The sequence below is a fragment of the Equus przewalskii genome, chromosome 7, assembly GCF_037783145.1.
Source record: "Equus przewalskii isolate Varuska chromosome 7, EquPr2, whole genome shotgun sequence".
NCBI classification, from domain to species: Eukaryota; Metazoa; Chordata; class Mammalia; order Perissodactyla; family Equidae; genus Equus; species Equus przewalskii.
Genome location: NC_091837.1, coordinates 43,906,101 through 43,923,771, shown reverse-complemented (window position 1 = coordinate 43,923,771; position 17,671 = coordinate 43,906,101). Strand labels below are relative to the sequence as shown.

The 17,671-nt window shown below is 34.6% G+C and overlaps 1 long non-coding RNA gene across 1 annotated transcript in view; it reads left to right on the top strand.

Annotated features, from left to right (window-relative positions):
- Window positions 1–17,671, top strand: part of LOC139084507 (uncharacterized) — a 63,942-nt gene that overhangs the window by 6,519 nt on the left and 39,752 nt on the right. The window lies entirely within an intron of this gene.

The window sequence follows — 17,671 nt, the reverse complement described above, 5'->3', positions numbered from 1 at the left end:
AATCCCAGTTGAGGGCTGGTAGCTTTTTTCTATGGTCATTTAACTAAGCGTGGCGGAGACTTGGACTCATCAGGCTGCCAGCGATCAGGCACTTTTTCTTTTCCAGCTGTTGTATTGTGATTTCCAAGAGGTCTGTGACTCTCTCTTACTGCTTCACTTTATCATTAACATTGAGCTGGACAAAGAACAGAGCTAATTAATAAATGGGAAAATAATTTTACATTATATAAGAACTTGTGTATCTTTGCAAAGTCTTCCCTACTCTCAAGATTAATTTACCTTACTTATTCTTCCTCAGAAAACAGCAAAAAAACCATAAAAGCACAAGCAGTGTATTTATTTGCAGAAAACCCATGATTCTCTCTCTCTCTTATTTTAATCAATCAGTAGAGGGTTCTATGGCCAAAGTCACTCATCCATTTCCCTAAAATAAACTGCAGAATCTGTTTAAAATCCATTTGGAATTATTAGTAGTCATATAATAACCATATAATTTGCTTATCAAATCCCAGCTTCTTAAGATGATTGATTCAATGAAATTTTAAGATGAAATATTTTTTCTTCTTTCAGCATTTTAATCATATTTGAAAAATAGAGCCCAACTTTTACATGAAATTGAGATACATCAATTTCCTAAAGGATGACCATGAAGATTTATGATTTCTTAACTTCTTAAAGCATTTTTAAAAAGAGATGGAGAGTGCAAGAAAAGGGAGATTTTATATATTTGATGCATTTTATATCTTAAAATATTCAATTTAAGTCATGTTTATATTTCAGTTCAGTTTACTTTGTATTTTAGGAATTGATGGCCAGAGATAAGGGGAAAAACTCCCCTTTATTCACTGTGTGGGCCTTAGGTAATTCGTTATAAGGCAGTGAATTTACATTTCAGATTCAAGAGATGGAAATCAGTCTAAAAGGTTGCTCTGTTCGTAATAACATTCATAAAGATTCTGATACTCCCTCATTGCTTTTTCAGCAGCAGCAAGTATAGTTTCTTTTGTTTCAAAAGTCTGTATAATAAAGATCACTCAGCTACTTAAGAGGGGTGGACAAAAAAAGGCTCACCCATAGTCCAATTTGGTCCCTGCTTTCTAGGGTCAAGATGATCACATTCTCTCTTTTGTGACTGAGACAACTGACAGTGATTACACCTAGTCCTATGTGTTTGTTTTTTAATTTGGGGAACTAAGAAGTATCTCTGTTCTAGAAATGAACTATGAAAGAGAATGCAAAGACAACTTTTACAGATAAAGAAAAGGATAAAATGACATACTCTTGCTGTTGATGTAAATTATTTTGGGGGTAGGGATGAAATGGACAAGACTCCAAGGCCCATAGAACCATGATTCTTGCTGTACGAAAAACTCAAGACAATTTAGCAAACCCATCCGTTCCACTAAGAATGATACACTTGAAAGTAACACATGGCCAAAAAGATCTGTGGCTTGAAAATGCAATATTCTTCAATGGTCTACTGGCATCTTCACATTCTTTACTTAGATTAGTTCCATAATACTCTGCAAACTTATGCTATTGAAATTATCCTCAATTTTTATTAGAAACATTTGAAATTTTAATTAAAAATTGAGTTAGTTCATTCTAAGGGTACAACTCGATTTTAGTAAGATCCATGCTCATTTTAGTTAGGTTTATAAATATTTACTTATTTATTTATTGACTTACTTAAAAAAGACAACCAACAAAAACGAAAACAAACCAATCACCCTTCATTTGAATATTCGTTCATTACTTTTGTATGGAGGAGCAGCACGTGGGTAATCTAGAAAACTCCCTATTTTTTCTTTCCATCATAATTCTGGGAATTTTTTCCCTTTGTTTTTATTTTCTTTTATACATTGTCAATACTTATCACAAATACAGATAATTATCAGACTGGTCTTTGTGCTACTAGCCAAAACTCATTCTGTCATTATATGTAAAACATTACTAAATTTCTGTGCAGCAATTTCCCTCCTTTATCATCAGCTATTGTTGCAGCCAAGAATAAAATCAAAGTATCAACCCTTTTTTCGCCTTATTTGAATATATTTAAAAGAAAACTCCATTTATCTTAGAGTGATATCTAAAACCAATCTGTCCATGATCATGAAAATTCATGTTTGGTTTACTGAAAAAACATATTTCCAAGGCTAAATTGCAAAAATTTCGTATTTTGTCCAAGTCGTGTAACCTGGAGTCATGGAGACACAGCCTATGAGAAAGCATTGTTACTTTGCAAGTTTACATACACTTTATCTGATGCATGCTCAGATTGAAGAATAGAACCAGTGGCCAAGATTACCTTGTAATCATAACCTTTCTGGGAAGAACAGAATTGTAAGACGACCAGCAAGCAAACATTAGTTTAATTAATCTTTACATAGAAAAAGGGCAAATAACACCTCTATTAGTACGTTTTATATAAAAGTTATGGTGGAAGGAGAAAGAAAAGGACATAGGGTAGGCTTTCTGTTAGTTATAATAGAAGTAATATAAGAGAAATAGAGGTGGATGACAATGGTATAAACATCTTTAAAACTCATATTTCATACTATATCCTTATGCTCTTAATGAACAAGCAAAATGCTCATCTGATCAATGAAAATGGAATGTCAGTTTCCAGTTCCGGATAAGAGGGAGTAAAATGCTTTACCCTCTCTCACCCATTGATAACAATGATACAACCTGGGCAAAATGACTTATCAACTATTGAACAAGTCTGAGAAGTCCATATTAGTAAACAGATCAGGGAAGAATACCAGAATTTGAAGTACTATCCAATCAGCAGTGAGTTTACCATTTTATTTTTCTCCAGTATTCCCCAGTTTGAACACAGGCTGAAACTAAGAAGTAAGCACTGTGGCATAGACAGAGAGAGTTCCAGGAGAAGCCCTCTAACTCCGGCTTAGGGAACTGGAAAGAGAAATCCTAAAAAGCAGAGTGTGGAAATCTCCCATTTTATTCCTCCCTCTCTTTTCCATTCTATCATGTCCTAGCCCCCAAGAAATCTTGGAAATGTGCAGTAAAGGCGGATAACCACAGGTTACTGACTGGAGGAGAGAAAAAGGCTATCCCAAGGAACCAGACAGTGATGGGGAGGGTACAGAGAAGGAGAAGCTCAGGAAAGTAACCCTGTAAAGTTATTTATGAACTTCAGGACTCAACCTGAAGCCATACATGTATGCATCTGATCCTAATTAGCCTAAAAAACGTACTGAGAACTAAACTAAGGGATAGACCACCACTTGTGTGCCAATTAACCAGTAGGCTGCACCACAGGGACACATCCAAAGAACTCTAAAAAGACTATGAAAACTGAATTGACATCGGAAACAGGGCCTACAGAAGGCATGTTGGATCTTGCAACCTAAACCTAAGTCAGTAGCGTATGAAATAAAAAATATCAACATTTTCCTTAAGACTTAAATTAGAAACAGAATTTCATAACATAGTATTAAAACTGCCGAAAATAATTCAAAATTACTCTGAGTACAAAGAACCATGGAGATTTCAACTGCATGGGAAAACACAATCATCAGATGCAAAATCTGGGGTCTACTGCTTATCACCTATGACCCCAAGGAAGTTACTGAACCCCACTAATCCCAGTTTGCTTACCAGTGAAGGGAAAATAATAGAAAATGTTCTATGGTTGTTCTGACAATCAAATGAGATCATATAAGCAAAAATATGTTCACAGTTTATCAAGTTGCACACCTGAAATATGTGGAGCTTATTATATGTCAATTATACCTCAATGAAGCTGTAAAACAATGGAATATGATTGTCATTTGACTTTATACCTAACATATTTCAAGTTTTTAGTTACTTATATTTTTATATTCATAACAGATAATACAATGCTATAAAAGCTAGAACTTGATCTGTCATGGACCAGTTGCCCTGAGGAACTCAAGGATGCCTTTGGAAGCATTTAACTGTTTTTCCAATATTTTTTTCCCTTTTGTTATGTTAAGGAGATGCCATCACCAACCATGCTGAACCACACCAAGCCTCACCACATGAGCTATGCCTATGACCTTTGCCTTACTTTTAATGCTAAGATCTCTCCAGGAGGAGCTTAGGCCTTATCACCATAACCTGCAGTGTATGTGGAAGCATGTTTTCCAACTGAGACTGTGCAAGTGAATACCCTCCTCTCTCTTTCGAATATTCATTCCCCATCCAAAATAAATGTCCCCTCTTCCCTTTGTTTGAGGAGACCATGACTTTGGAATGATTCCTTATGGTCTCCTATTTGCCTCAAATATCCATTACTTTGGGAGACAATGGACTTCTTGTGGAGAGTCTGATTTAACTCACCAGGAGGGAACCCACTTTGGTTAGGTAACAGAACTACCTAAAAGCTTAAAGAAAGAGGATGCATAGATATACTTAATTCTCTGAAATATATGTTGTTGTTCGCTTTGAGTGCAGATAAGAGATTACCTACTTCCCTATTGATGTAAAAGTATTTTCAAAATATTTGTTGAGGTATAATTGACAACTGCATATACTGGAAGAGTACAATTTGATGTTATGACATATGTATACATGTGTAAAACCAACAGCATAATCAAGATAAAGAACACATATATTGCTCCCAAAGGTTTCCTCACGACACTTTTTAAAACTTCCTGTCATTCCACCTCCTGCATCCCCTCTCCATCCCCAGGGAATCACTGCTTTCTGATAATGCTCTGTGTCATTATACTTTGGTTTGCATTTTCTAGAACTTTATATAAATAGAATCATACATTTTGAACTGCTTTTTCTGTCTGACATCTTTCACTCAACATGGTATTATAAGATTCTTCCATGTTGTTGCATATATCAATAGTTCATTCCTCTTTATTGCTGAGTAGTGTTTCATTGAATGGATGTACCAAAATTTGTTTCTCCATTTACCTGCTGATGGCATTTAGGTTATTTCCATTTTTAGCAACTACATATAAAACTGATATGAATACTTGCTTACACATAATTTTCACAAACATGTGTTTCTCTTCTCATGGTTGAGTACCTAGGATTAGAATAGCTAAGTTTTTAAGAAATTGCCGAAGTGTTTTCTAGAGTCACTGTACCAGTTTACGTTCCTGTTAGCAGTGTGTGAGGATTCCAGTTCTTTCACATCTTCACCAACACTTGGTATAGTCAGCCTTTTTAACTAACTATTCTAGTAGATGTGCAGTGGTATCTCATGGTTGTTTTTTTTTTTTTTAACTATGTTAAATGTTTTAAAAAATTGTCAGACAATAAAATTGACTTTTAAAAAATTTTGTGTACAGTTTTATCACCTTGAACGCATGTATAAAATCATGTAAGCACCATCACAATCAGGATACAGAATAGTTCTATCACTCTAAAAAGCTCCCTCTTGCTTTCCCTTTGTAGTGACAACCTCCTCTTACTCAAAACCCCTGGCAGTCATGGATCATTTTCTTTCAGTAAAGTTTTGTGTTTCGGAGATTATCAAAAAAGTAGAATTATATAGGATATAACCCTTAGAGATTGGCTTTTACTCAGCATGTCTTTGAGATTCATTTAAGTTTTGTGCATATTAATAATTTGTTATTTTTTACTGCTAAGTAATATCCCATTCATGATGCTTTTAATTTGCCTTTTCCAAGTGACTAATGATGACCAAATTTTCATGTTTCTTTGACATCTGCACATCTTATTTGTTCAAGTATTGTCTGAAATTTTTGCCCATATTTTTATTGGCTTGTCTCATTGAATTTTTAGTGTTCTGTATATCATTTGTATAAAAGTCATTCATCAGATATATGCTTGGCAAATATATTTAACCAGTTGATGGCTTGTCTTTTCATTTTCCAAATCGTATATTTGGAGAGAGAAAGTTTTAAATTTTAATGAAATCCAGTTTATCATTGTTTTCTTTTATGAAACAGCATATGTAAGAAATTTCTGTCTAATTCAAAGTCATAAAATTTTCTCTGTTTTCTTATAAAAGTTTTATAGTTTTAGGATTTACATTTAGTTATGTGATCCCTTTTGCATTTATTTTTGTTTGTACTTAACAGCATGGATTAAAATTCTAATTGTTCCAGAAATATTTGTTGAAGATTCTGTATTCTCTCCAATGAATTGTCTTTGTATCTTCATCAGAAATCAGTTGCTTGTGTATATATATGCATCTATTTCTGGATCTTTTATTCTGTTGTATTATCTATTTGTTTATTGACTTCACCACCACACTATCTCAATTATTTTAGTTTTATAATAAGCTTTGAAATCAGATAGTGTTAGTCCTCCAACATAGCTCGTCTTTTTCAAAGTTGTTCTGGCTATTTTAGATCCTTTGTATTTCCATATGAAAGTGATAAATAACTTGACAATTTATAGCCTACAATAAACCTGCTGGGATTTTGACAGGCATTGCATTTAATCTATAGATTGTTTTGGGGAGAATTTACATTTTTACTATGTTGAGTGTCCACCCGGGCACATAGTATGACTCTCCAATTATTTAAACCTTATTTTATTGCATTCATAAGTAGTTTGTATACAGCACGCAGATTTTTAAATTTATAACTGTTTCATTACATTCATTTTGTCAGGATTATCAAGAATGTTAACAATATTGAATCTTCTGACCTACGAACAAAATGTATTTCTCCATTTTTAGGTCTTTAATTTCTCTCAACCCTATTTTGTAAGTTTCATTATATTTGTTTTGCACATTTTTTGTCAGACCTCTAAGTATTTCATATTTTTATGTTATTACAAATGGGATTTAAAATTTTTAGTTTCTAATTATTTATTGGTAGCATATAAATACAATTAATTTTTGCTATAATCACTTATTAGTTCTAGTTGCTTAAAAAAATTTCATCAGATTTTCTCTTAAGAAATCCTACTTTCTTCTAATAAAATAATTTGATTTCCTCTTTTCCTATTCTTCCAATTTTATTTTCTTGCCCAATTGCACTGGCTAGAAGTATCAGTATAATGATGAATAAAAGTCACAAGATGAAATCCTTGAATTCTTTCCTACCTTAGGGGAGAAAGCAGTAAGTCTTTGATCATTAAGTATGATTTAGCAGAAGGATTTTTATAGATGTTCTTTATCATGTTAATGCCCTTTCTCAATTTTTTAAATTCCTATTTTGCTGAGAGGTTTTAGCATAAAATAGTGTTGGGTTTTGTCAAATGTTGTTTTTGAATCTAATGAGATGATCATATGATCTTTCCTTTTGAGTTTTTAAATATCGTGAATTACATTAATTGATATGAGATGATAAACTAACCTTGTATGCCTGGGGTAAACCACACCTGACCATGATATATTTAACCTTTTCATTTTAACCTTGGATTTAATTTTCCATAGGACTCACTCCCTTTGTTTCCCATCTCTCAGGGTTTGCTGTCTTTTGTTGCCTAATGTTCAGTCTCTTGAAAACCGTTGGTTTGTATGTTTCTCTCTCTCTGTCTCTCTATTTGTGTCTCTCTCCCTTGCTCTCTGTTTTGTTTTTATGAGGGAAGGTAAACACTGCTATTCCATCTTGGCCACAGTAGAAGTTTCTTTCGAAGTAAGCAGGACTTTTAAATAACATAAGGAAAAGAAGATGGCTTAAACACCCTGAGGCAAAAGAGACTTTCTGTAGCATTCTATTGTAAATAATAAATGTGGTCAGGGAATGGCCTCTTAGAGAATGAAGAGGTTTACTGCTAATGTACTTAATAGAATACTGCTGCTTTTGTAGAGTATGAGAAAGTGGCATAAATAGAGTTACTTAACATCAATGGATAGATTATTTTATAAATAAAGTAAAAGAATTAGGCTAAATGGTCACTGAGTACTTTTTAATGTTTATATCAATAAACTGTGTTCTTTATTGTGAGTTCCTTTTGTCCAAATTTTTGGTATCACATAATTTCACAAATATGTATATTAAAATGTTAGAGGATATAACCATCGTCTATTTCCTCACTGATTTTACCACCATATACTAAATAACATTGGTATTTACTGACTACTCAGAAATCTCTTATCTTCTGTGCCTATGTGTTGAACACACACGATTCTTAACATTGAAATCAGACCATTTCAAATATAGAATTCTGCAAACATGAACTGTCTTGAGGCTGGCAGAAAAATAAATGCAAAAACTCCATTCAGAGCCCAACTGACCTTTGCTGTTACTGATTTAACAAAATATTTCAAAGAAATTCAAGACTGACCTTTCTGCGTCACATCTCAGGGCTGTGTTTCTGCTCCAGTTGCTAATCAGCACAAGGCTCATTGTTCGGGAACCTGGGGAGGAAGAAAGAAAGAAAAACTTTATAGAGCAAAGACTGTAAATACACAGAATAAGAATTAAAAAAAGTCAGTATCAGGCAAATAGCTACCTGAAAACAGACATTTTTATTAGAATCTTTTTAACACCGATCCCACTCAAACTTTCCAATCGTTTTTTCTCCTCTCCAAGTGTGAGCATGGCACTGGCGAGGTTATTTTGGTATGCTTTTGAAGTCAGAAGAGAATGAAACGATCAAACTTGACAAAAATGAAGTTGCAAAAAAGTCAACATTAAATAACAGTGCAGGAAAGCTTGCAGTTAAAAAGTGAACATTAAATAAGATTTTTTGGAAGTGGAGAAGTTGAATCATTTTACCTGTTCTTATCTAGCTCTTTTTTCCTTCTATTCTCATGATTCATGAATAATAAAGCAAATAGAATAATTCATTATTCACCATAAATAATGAATGCGATTATTCTTTATTTTCCCTCTTGGTCCTTTTATACACCAGAACCAAGCGATCACATTAGATTCATCATGTGAACTAATTTAAGGAGAATTAGTTACCTAATAAGTCTCACAAATCATCAAACTTCCTGGGAGCAGGAAAATCCCATTGTTTTCTGGCTTGGTCTCTCTTGGCTTCACCGCAGTCACCAGAAACTACTCTGCCTTTTTCCTTTCAAATTATGTTTATTTATGTTGGTGTTTGCATGATTTTATCACTCCATATTTCCTGATTTTAAACATTAAATGCTTAGATACTCAATAAAATAGAAAAAAGGTTTACTTATGCCATCAATTTGGACCACAAACATATTTTCATTTGAGAAATTTACAAACAGCCGTAAAACTACATTTTTTTAAGAACATGGTGATTTTCTTCTGGTTGTAATGTCTTATTATGTTTGCTTAACCATGTTGGAAATTTGGAAACTTGCAAGTATATTCTTTCCTGGCTTTTTAGTGTTCTGTATGTCAAAGTGATTAGTCAATTAATTAAATCTTTAAATATATATATGTGTCAGACATTGTCCAAGGTGCTGGGATATGTAAAAAGAGCAATATTTAATTCTTACCCGTTAGGGAATATTAGTCTAGTAGTCAACAATAATAATTAATTTGAGTCAATAATTGAGTTGTTTTGTGGCTATTCCTGACGGGATGGAGAGATTGGGAGGGGACGGGCAGGGCATTCCAAGCAGCATAAGAGAAGGTACAAGCCTGCAAGAACTGGCAGGGTGCGTAGGAACGGAGGTAAAACCTGGCGAGTCTGAAAAGATGCTAGAGAGGTAGGAGCCATATGAGAGAGAACTTTCAATAACACGCTATAGAGTTATGATTCTTGCCAGATAATTGAGACTGATAAAGGGTCACAGATAGGTGGAAATCAATTAGAATGAAGTTAAAAAATATTAATCCAGGGCTGGCCCTATGGCCGAGTGGGTAAGCTTGGCACACTCCACTTTGGTGGCCCAGGTTTGTGGGTTCCTGGGCACTGATCTATGCCGCTTGTCAGCTATGCTGTGGTGACAACCCATGTATAAAGTGGAGGAAGATTGGCATAGTTGTTAGCTCAGGACTAATCTTCTTCAGCAAAAAATAAATAAATAAAGGGAATGTCACATTGTAACATTGTATGTCAACTGTATCATAATAAGGTTGCTTTTTAAAAAAATATTAATCCAATATATTGGCTGATTGGCTATGGGGTGCGGGGAGAGAGAGAGGTGTGGGACAATTCCCAGGTATATGGTATGATCAAGAGAACGATGATGTCATTGAAGGAATTATGAATTAAAAGAGGAAAACCTCATTTTCGGGGAAGATGTTGACTTCAGTTTTGGACATGTTCAAGTTGAGTTTTCCATAAGACTTACAAGCGAAAATGCCCCACAGATGTTTGACCAAAAATGTATGCTCTTGAGTGAGATACGTGAACTCTTGGATTCAGAGACAGCCCAGCAGAGTTCTAACTCCTTCTCTGTTTCCTGATAGTTGACTAAGTCAGTGTTGCTCTCTGGGCTTCAGTTTCTCCTTCTGCAAAGAGGGATACAAAGATGGCCTGTATATTTCCTCTTCCTCTGCTCTATAATTATAAAGTTAGTTGTTGGAAATGACTGTACAGGGCTTTTCTTTGCACCATCTTTATGGAATGAAAAAATTATATTAATCCCATTCTCAAGATATAAAAAGACTAAACTGATGTCTGTAGTAAGAGATACTGATTCAGTTCACAAATCTGCTCTGTGAAAAGCAGATCATGATGAGGTCTGCAAGAAAAAATAACCATCGGTGGGTCTAGCTTCTTCGTCTAGATGTGTTTAATTTACCAGTATCACTCAAGTAGTCCTAATAAAAGCAGGGTTTATAGTTAGGGTTTTCAATATAGTTTTTATGAATCTTGCTGCTACATAATTTATCAATATTTGATATTTCGCCAGTGCATTTTACATGTACAACTTGATCAATTATATCATTGAATTTACTGATAAATACAGTCAAACTATTAGCCATCTAAATTTGAATGTTATTTTGATTTAACTAGCTGACTGGTGAAATCAAATTACTCATAACAATAAGTCAGGAGAAGAAATTTGTGTTGAGAAGAAACAAGGAACAGTGAAACTGAGAAGCAAGAGGCTGTGATATGATTGTATTCCAGGATATCTAAGAGATTCACCTAAAATGTTAGGAACAAAATAATTCAATCATTTGACTAGCTACATAGGTAGTATAAAAATAGCTTTCAGGGGCTGGCTCTGTAGTGTAGTGGTTAAGTTTGGCATGCTCCACTTCGGTGGCCTGTGTTTGCGGGTTCAGATCCTGGGTGCAGACCTACACCACTCATCAGCTGTACTGTGGCAGCAACTCACATCCAAAATAGAGGAAGATTGGCGCAGATGTTAGCTCAGGGCTAATCTTCCTCAGCAAAAAATAAAAATAAAAAAATAAAAAGCTTTGAATTACAATGCACAATGTAAATATAATGTGATCACAAATTATAAAAAAAGGAAGAAAATATCCTTTTATCATAAAAACAAAACTTAAAAACAAATCCAAGAATATATTTATAGGAAAGATGTAATAAGCTATATTAGGAAATGTTTATTCAACAAATATTTATTGAGGATCCATGGATATTGTTATAGGTTCTGGGGATAGAGCAGTAAACAAACAAAAAAGTCCCTGCTATCACAGAATCTATAATTTCATCAAAGGAGATAGATGATAAACAGTAAATGACTATTAATTGTGTCAGGAGTGATAAATGCTTTGAAGGAAAAAAGCAAAGTGAAGAGTCTGGATAATGATGGTTGGACGGAGATTTCATGTGGGATCATCAAAGACCTCCCTGATGTGAAGATAATTGAGTAGAGACCTGAAGGAAGGAGGGAGCAGGCTACGCAGGTATTGAGGAAAGGTGTTCTAGATGGAGGAAACAGCAAGTGCGAAGACCTGGAGGGGGTCATTGTTATTTTGAATTTTAGTCTAAGTGAAATGAGAGTCATCAGAAAGTCAAGACGAGTGACGTAATCTGCCTTGAGTTTTAACTAACTTATTCTAGTGTCTCTGCAGCTCACGGACCACAGGGCGGCAAGGATGTTAGCGTCTCTGTGGCTCATAGACTACAGGGTGGCAAGGATGTAGCCAGGAGAGCAGTGTGGAGTGTCTTCCAATAGTCCAGGTGAAAAAGGAGTTTGGTCCAGAGTGGAAATGGTGAAATAAAGAGGCTTCAGGATATATGTTAAAGATAAAGGGTACACGATTTTCTGATTAAATTGACATTGGGTCTGAGAGAAAGAGAAGAATCAACCACGAGTCCAAGATTTATGGCCGAAGCAACAGAGTTCAGAGCGGTGGCTATTATGGAGTTGGGGAGGTGAGAGGAGAAGCAGCTTTGGGCGGGGTGGATTATTGTGTTTGGGAAGTTTGAGATGTCTACTTGTTAAACAAATAAAGATGCTGTACAGTTGGATATGAGCCTGGAATTCAGAGAAATAAACAAGGCTGGGCATACAAATCCAAGGTGCATCAGTGTTGTTGAAGGCATACAAGGGCATGAGACAGGGAGATGCATATTTTAAAATTCTACTGAGAAATCAAGAGAAAGCCTTGAATAAATGTAAAGATATACCTTGTTCCTAGAGAGGAGGATACACTATGATAACCTTATTTTTCTTCTAGATTAAAAAACATGTTTAATGTGATTACAAGCAAAAAACTAAAAAGACTTTTCTTTTTTCTTTTTTTTTTTACTATAGGAGGAGACAGTGGAAAAAACAAAATATGCAAACTTTTGCTTTTCCTACTATTCTCAGCTTTTTTTTTTACTTTCCCCCCTCCCATTACACCAAAAGAAAAAAATTGACAGAAAGAAGGAACAGACCAAAAAAAATCCCAATTTAATGAAATAAGTAAATTACTATTACCTCCAAATTTAAACTATAGCAAATGCCTGTGAAATACAGCACAACTCTGACAGAGACAAGGAAACATTCTGAGTACTACAAATATCACTTCAGGCCTGAGAAAGAGAGATTTTCCCAGAGGTCAATCTCAGAATACTGAATGTGCAAGAATATAAAAAAAATCAGGAGACAAATTATAAAACAAGAAAAAATATTTGCAATACAATCACAATTTATCTAATATGAAAAAAGCTCTTACAAATCAACAAGAAATCCAAAGAATGGGACAAAAATGGAAAAAGGAAGCAATCATTTGTTGAAGAAATTAAAGAATAAAAGTGACTTAGAAGCACATAAAATATGTTTGAGATAACGTAAAGGTTAAAAGTTTGATACACACAATGTTGAATGGAGTATGGAATGTAGGTACTTTCATCCACTGTTGTAAGTTTAAAATGATCTTAAGTTGCTTTTTTTTTTCTGCTTTATCTTCCCAAATCCCCCCCTGGTACATAGTTGTATATCTTAGTTGAAGGTCCTTCTGGTTGTGGCATATGGGACGCTGCCTCAACGTGGCCTGACGAGCGGTGCCATGTACGCGTCCAGGATCCAAACCCTGGGCTGCCGCAGTGGAGCACGTGAACTTAACCACTTGGCGACAGGGCCGGCCCTTGATCCTAAGTTTTGAAGGACAATTTGGCAAAACTGTATTTGCTGTTATACAATGTGCTGATGTATGACACATATCCCAGTTTAACACTCTACTAATGTGAAATTAAACCTTTGCCTCCGTGTTTTGTTTTGCTGCACTCTTCCTATAAGAGTAGCACAGAACAACGGGCTCAACTCTAATATTCAGTGTGGACACAAAATTTATGTAATGATTTTCTATTGTGAGTTTAGTAGATAGAAAGTAAAAATAAGGAGAGAATTTTTTTAAATGATTGCTTAGCTAGGTCAGCAAATGTCATGACAGTTAAGAATGACCACATGTTTCAAACAGTAATTCCTAAAGCAATCCCAAACTATAACTGGCAGCTGGCATGATCAGTGGCACTCCAGAACAAAGAGCTCAGCTTGGGACATGACTGGCTTTTCATTCAGTCACCCTAAAGCAAGCCCCACTCAGCGACTTAGAACTTGGAAAAGCAGATATCTTAAAGATAGAAATACCATGAAGGATCTCTAGATATTTACAGAAAGCAAAGAATATGAATGAGAAAGATAAACATAAATTAGCAGGAAAAAAATGGGCACCAAAGAAAGATTTCATTCAGGAAACAGAAGAGCAATTAAAAAGAAAGCATGAAAATATATCCTTAGATTCAAGAAACTATTGTATTCTTAATAATAGCATCTCATGATGCTATGGGAAGGAAAATTAAAACCAAGATCACTGAAAATTAAAAGTGGCTTTGCAAAATAACACTGTAGCAGGGTAGAAAAATTAGGAGGTTCTATACGTGACCAGTAGAGAGATCAGAGAACATAAGGGTGGGTGGGGATTATGAATGAGAAAGAGCAGATGAATTCCCCCAGAGAAGAAGTAAAAAGTTCCAAAAAGCTTCCAGAAAGAAAAACAGATGTCTTACAAAGGATCAAGAATCGCACTGATGTCTGACTTGTCATTATCTGTGTCAGGATAACAGAGGGCACTGTAATAAGCTTTCTTAATTCTGAGGAGAGAAAAATTTAATTAGAGGTTTATATCCACACAAACTACCGTCAAATGTGAGGGAGCAAATGGCATTTCAGACATGGAAAAACTAAAACCAAACTAAAATAAACCAAAATAAATTCCTCCCATTGACATTTCTTTCATTATTTAACTGAGAATAAACTCTTGGAAAAGAAGAAATAAATCAAGAAAGAGGACAGTCATGGGATCCACAAACACACTAGGTGGACTGTGAGTGTAGTTGGTTCCCACCCCAGTAAGATAGTAGAACTAGGAGAATCCAGTTCAGACCAGCAGTGGAAAGTGGACATCTCTACGTGGAAAGTATTCAGCAAAGAAAAGGAACTACCACCATATGCAAAGTGATTGAATACGTGACGAAGTATTCAAGACATTAGTTGGAGGGTTAAAAAACGTATGATTACTTTCCGACTTGACATTGTGTGACATTGAAATTGTAGAAAAGGTTGTAATGTTAGTACTTGGCTTGGATCTGTGGGAAATAACATATCATCATAAAAATGTAAACACTGTTTATTGTTTTTATTCTTAGAATCAACCTATGGTTAAATGGTAAAATACAGTATTATCGACCACGTCAATTCAAAGGAAATGGACAGATGATGGCTTGGAAGACAAAATCAAAGAGTTTGTCCGTAGCTGATGGGAAAAAATATTAAGGTTTAAGAATTGTTTTTAAAATTGCAAAGCTCACTGGTGATGGAGGTGATAATTGTAATTGAATTTGACTAGTTAAAGGTGGGCTTCAGAGAGTGAAGGTACAATGGAATATAAATGATCAAATCTTTATCCATCTCAGGAGAAAATGGGCAATGTAAAAGTTTGATCAATACATATCAGTGTGAGCATGATACCGAACGATATAAAAATGAATATTGGAAAAATTAAAAACAGAAATGCCCCAGATTGTTGTTGCTGGGATTTAGGACTAGAGGAGTCAGGCAGAGGACTCTCTCTTTTCGTTATAAATCTAATTCATTTAGTTGTTCCTTCACTGTTCCACCATTCATTCAACAAATGTTTTTTGAATGCTTGCCACGTACTAAGTATTTTAGGAGCTGAGGATATAGCAAAAAACAAAACAGGTAAGGTTCCTATAGAGCTTACATTCTAGAGACAATAAGCAAGAAAGCAAAACAAAAAATTAAAAGGGATAGAGAGAAAAGAAAAAGGAGTTTTCAAATAACACATGCTATCAAGAAAACCAGTTAAGATTGGGATGATGAAGGTTTCATTTTGGATTTGGTGATGATAGAAGGGTTCACTAAGGATACGGCCTTAGGTTTGAACCTGAATTAGAAGAACCAGCTAGTGAAATGAACACCAAGGAGAAGAACTCACTGAGAGCAGGTATATATATAGTTTTTATCTCCTGTTATATAATTACTAAAGGAAATATGTTATTTATCCCATAGTATATCCGAATACACATAAATGTATCTCTTTACATTTAAGTAGATGTTGTTCTCACATGATAAAAGATATTAATAAATAAAATGACTGAATATGACGTTGAAGGAAGCCTACCCTACACACACACAAAATCACACACATTATGATGCAGCTCCATGGTCATACATAAAATGTAGCCAAAAATTAGATGAATGGCTCATTTTTTTTTTTTAAAGATTGGCACCTGGGCTAACAACTGTTGCCAGTCTTTTTTTTTTTTTTTCTGCTTTATCTCCCCAAACCCCCCCTGCACACAGTTGTGTATCTTAGTTGCAGGTCCTTCTAGTTGTGGGATGTGGGACACCGCCTGAATGTGGCCTGACGAGCGGTGCCATGTCCGCGCCCAGGATCCGAACCCTGGGCCACCACAGCGGAGCGCATGAACTTACCCACTCAGCCACGGAGCTGGCCCCTAGATTAATGGTTCTTGATGTGTTAATGACATGTAGAATGTTTAAGAATAAGTCTTGTAAAAATTTGCCCATGATGTAAATATTCTTCCAATGCTTTGAATTCCAGAATATCTTTATCTTAAAATAAAAAGAAATCTGCATTATTATGACTATCAGTCTGCCAAGAAACTGTAAGATGGTTTGGCAAGTTATCTAGATTAAAGGCAGATGTCAATATTTTATGTTGATCATTCAAAAATTGATCAAAAGTAAATTTTATCTGAGTGTAGAGTGAATGTGAAACATTTTAGATTGCTCTTTTCCTTTTTTGATATCATTATGTTATTTTGGATTTGGATGACTTGTTAATTTTTACACTCAGATATAGGGCATTGTGTTTATTAACTCCTCATTTCATAGCACAGTATGACTATTGTCCATGTAGCTTCTTTCTTGTTTTGTGCAGGTATGGATGTCTATTTTCATATGCCTATGTATGTATGTATGCATGCAGGTGTGAATGCATGGTAGTATGCATGAATGTTTGTATTCCTATTTTATCCCCATTCCTCAGGTCCATTTTTTTACCTTCCATAGGGAGCCATTATAATATACTTGATGTGTTATTTTTATATATTATCATAAAATTTTCATTGAACTTTTACATGAATCTACTTTAATTGATGTATGTATAATTGTGCTATAGAACTTATTCTTTTTCTTACTTATTTACTCAGGGATATATTTGAAGATCTATATATGTGGTATATTTAGTCCATTGCTTCTAACACCTACCCAATATTCCATGATGGGCATCTACTAAAACTTATCTCCATTTGCTAATTATAGTTAACAAGACTGACTCTAAGCTCTCACTACCACAAATAACCCTCATAAGTACCCCTTTTGACTGGTGTGAGAATTTCTCAAGGCTAGATATTCAAGAATGGAAAGCTGGATTATAGAGTATACACATATTTAATATCACTTTAAACTCCAGTATTTGGCATTATAAAAGTTTCTACTTCTTTTCCAATCCGATGGGTGCAAACTAATACTTCCTTATTTTTTAAATTTGCATTTCTCTAATTACTAATGAGTTTAAATATCTGATCATATGCTATTAACTTTTTGGGATTCAGCTTTTGTGAACTGCCTATTGACATAATTTGTCTATTTTTCTATTAGGGGTTCTTGGCTTGTTGATTTCTAGACATTTCTTCTATATCCTAAATGTTACTCCTGTTTGTTTTGCATATGGTGAATATCTTTTCTAATCTGTCATTTAAAAAAAATTTGCTCATTGAATCACTCATTGAAAAGAAATTCTTAACTTTTATGATTTTTATCCTTAGACATTTTGCCTTATGGTTTGTACTTTGGGGGTTTTATTTAGAATTCTTGTATTGAAGGACATTCTTCTATGTAGACAATTAAATCTATAAT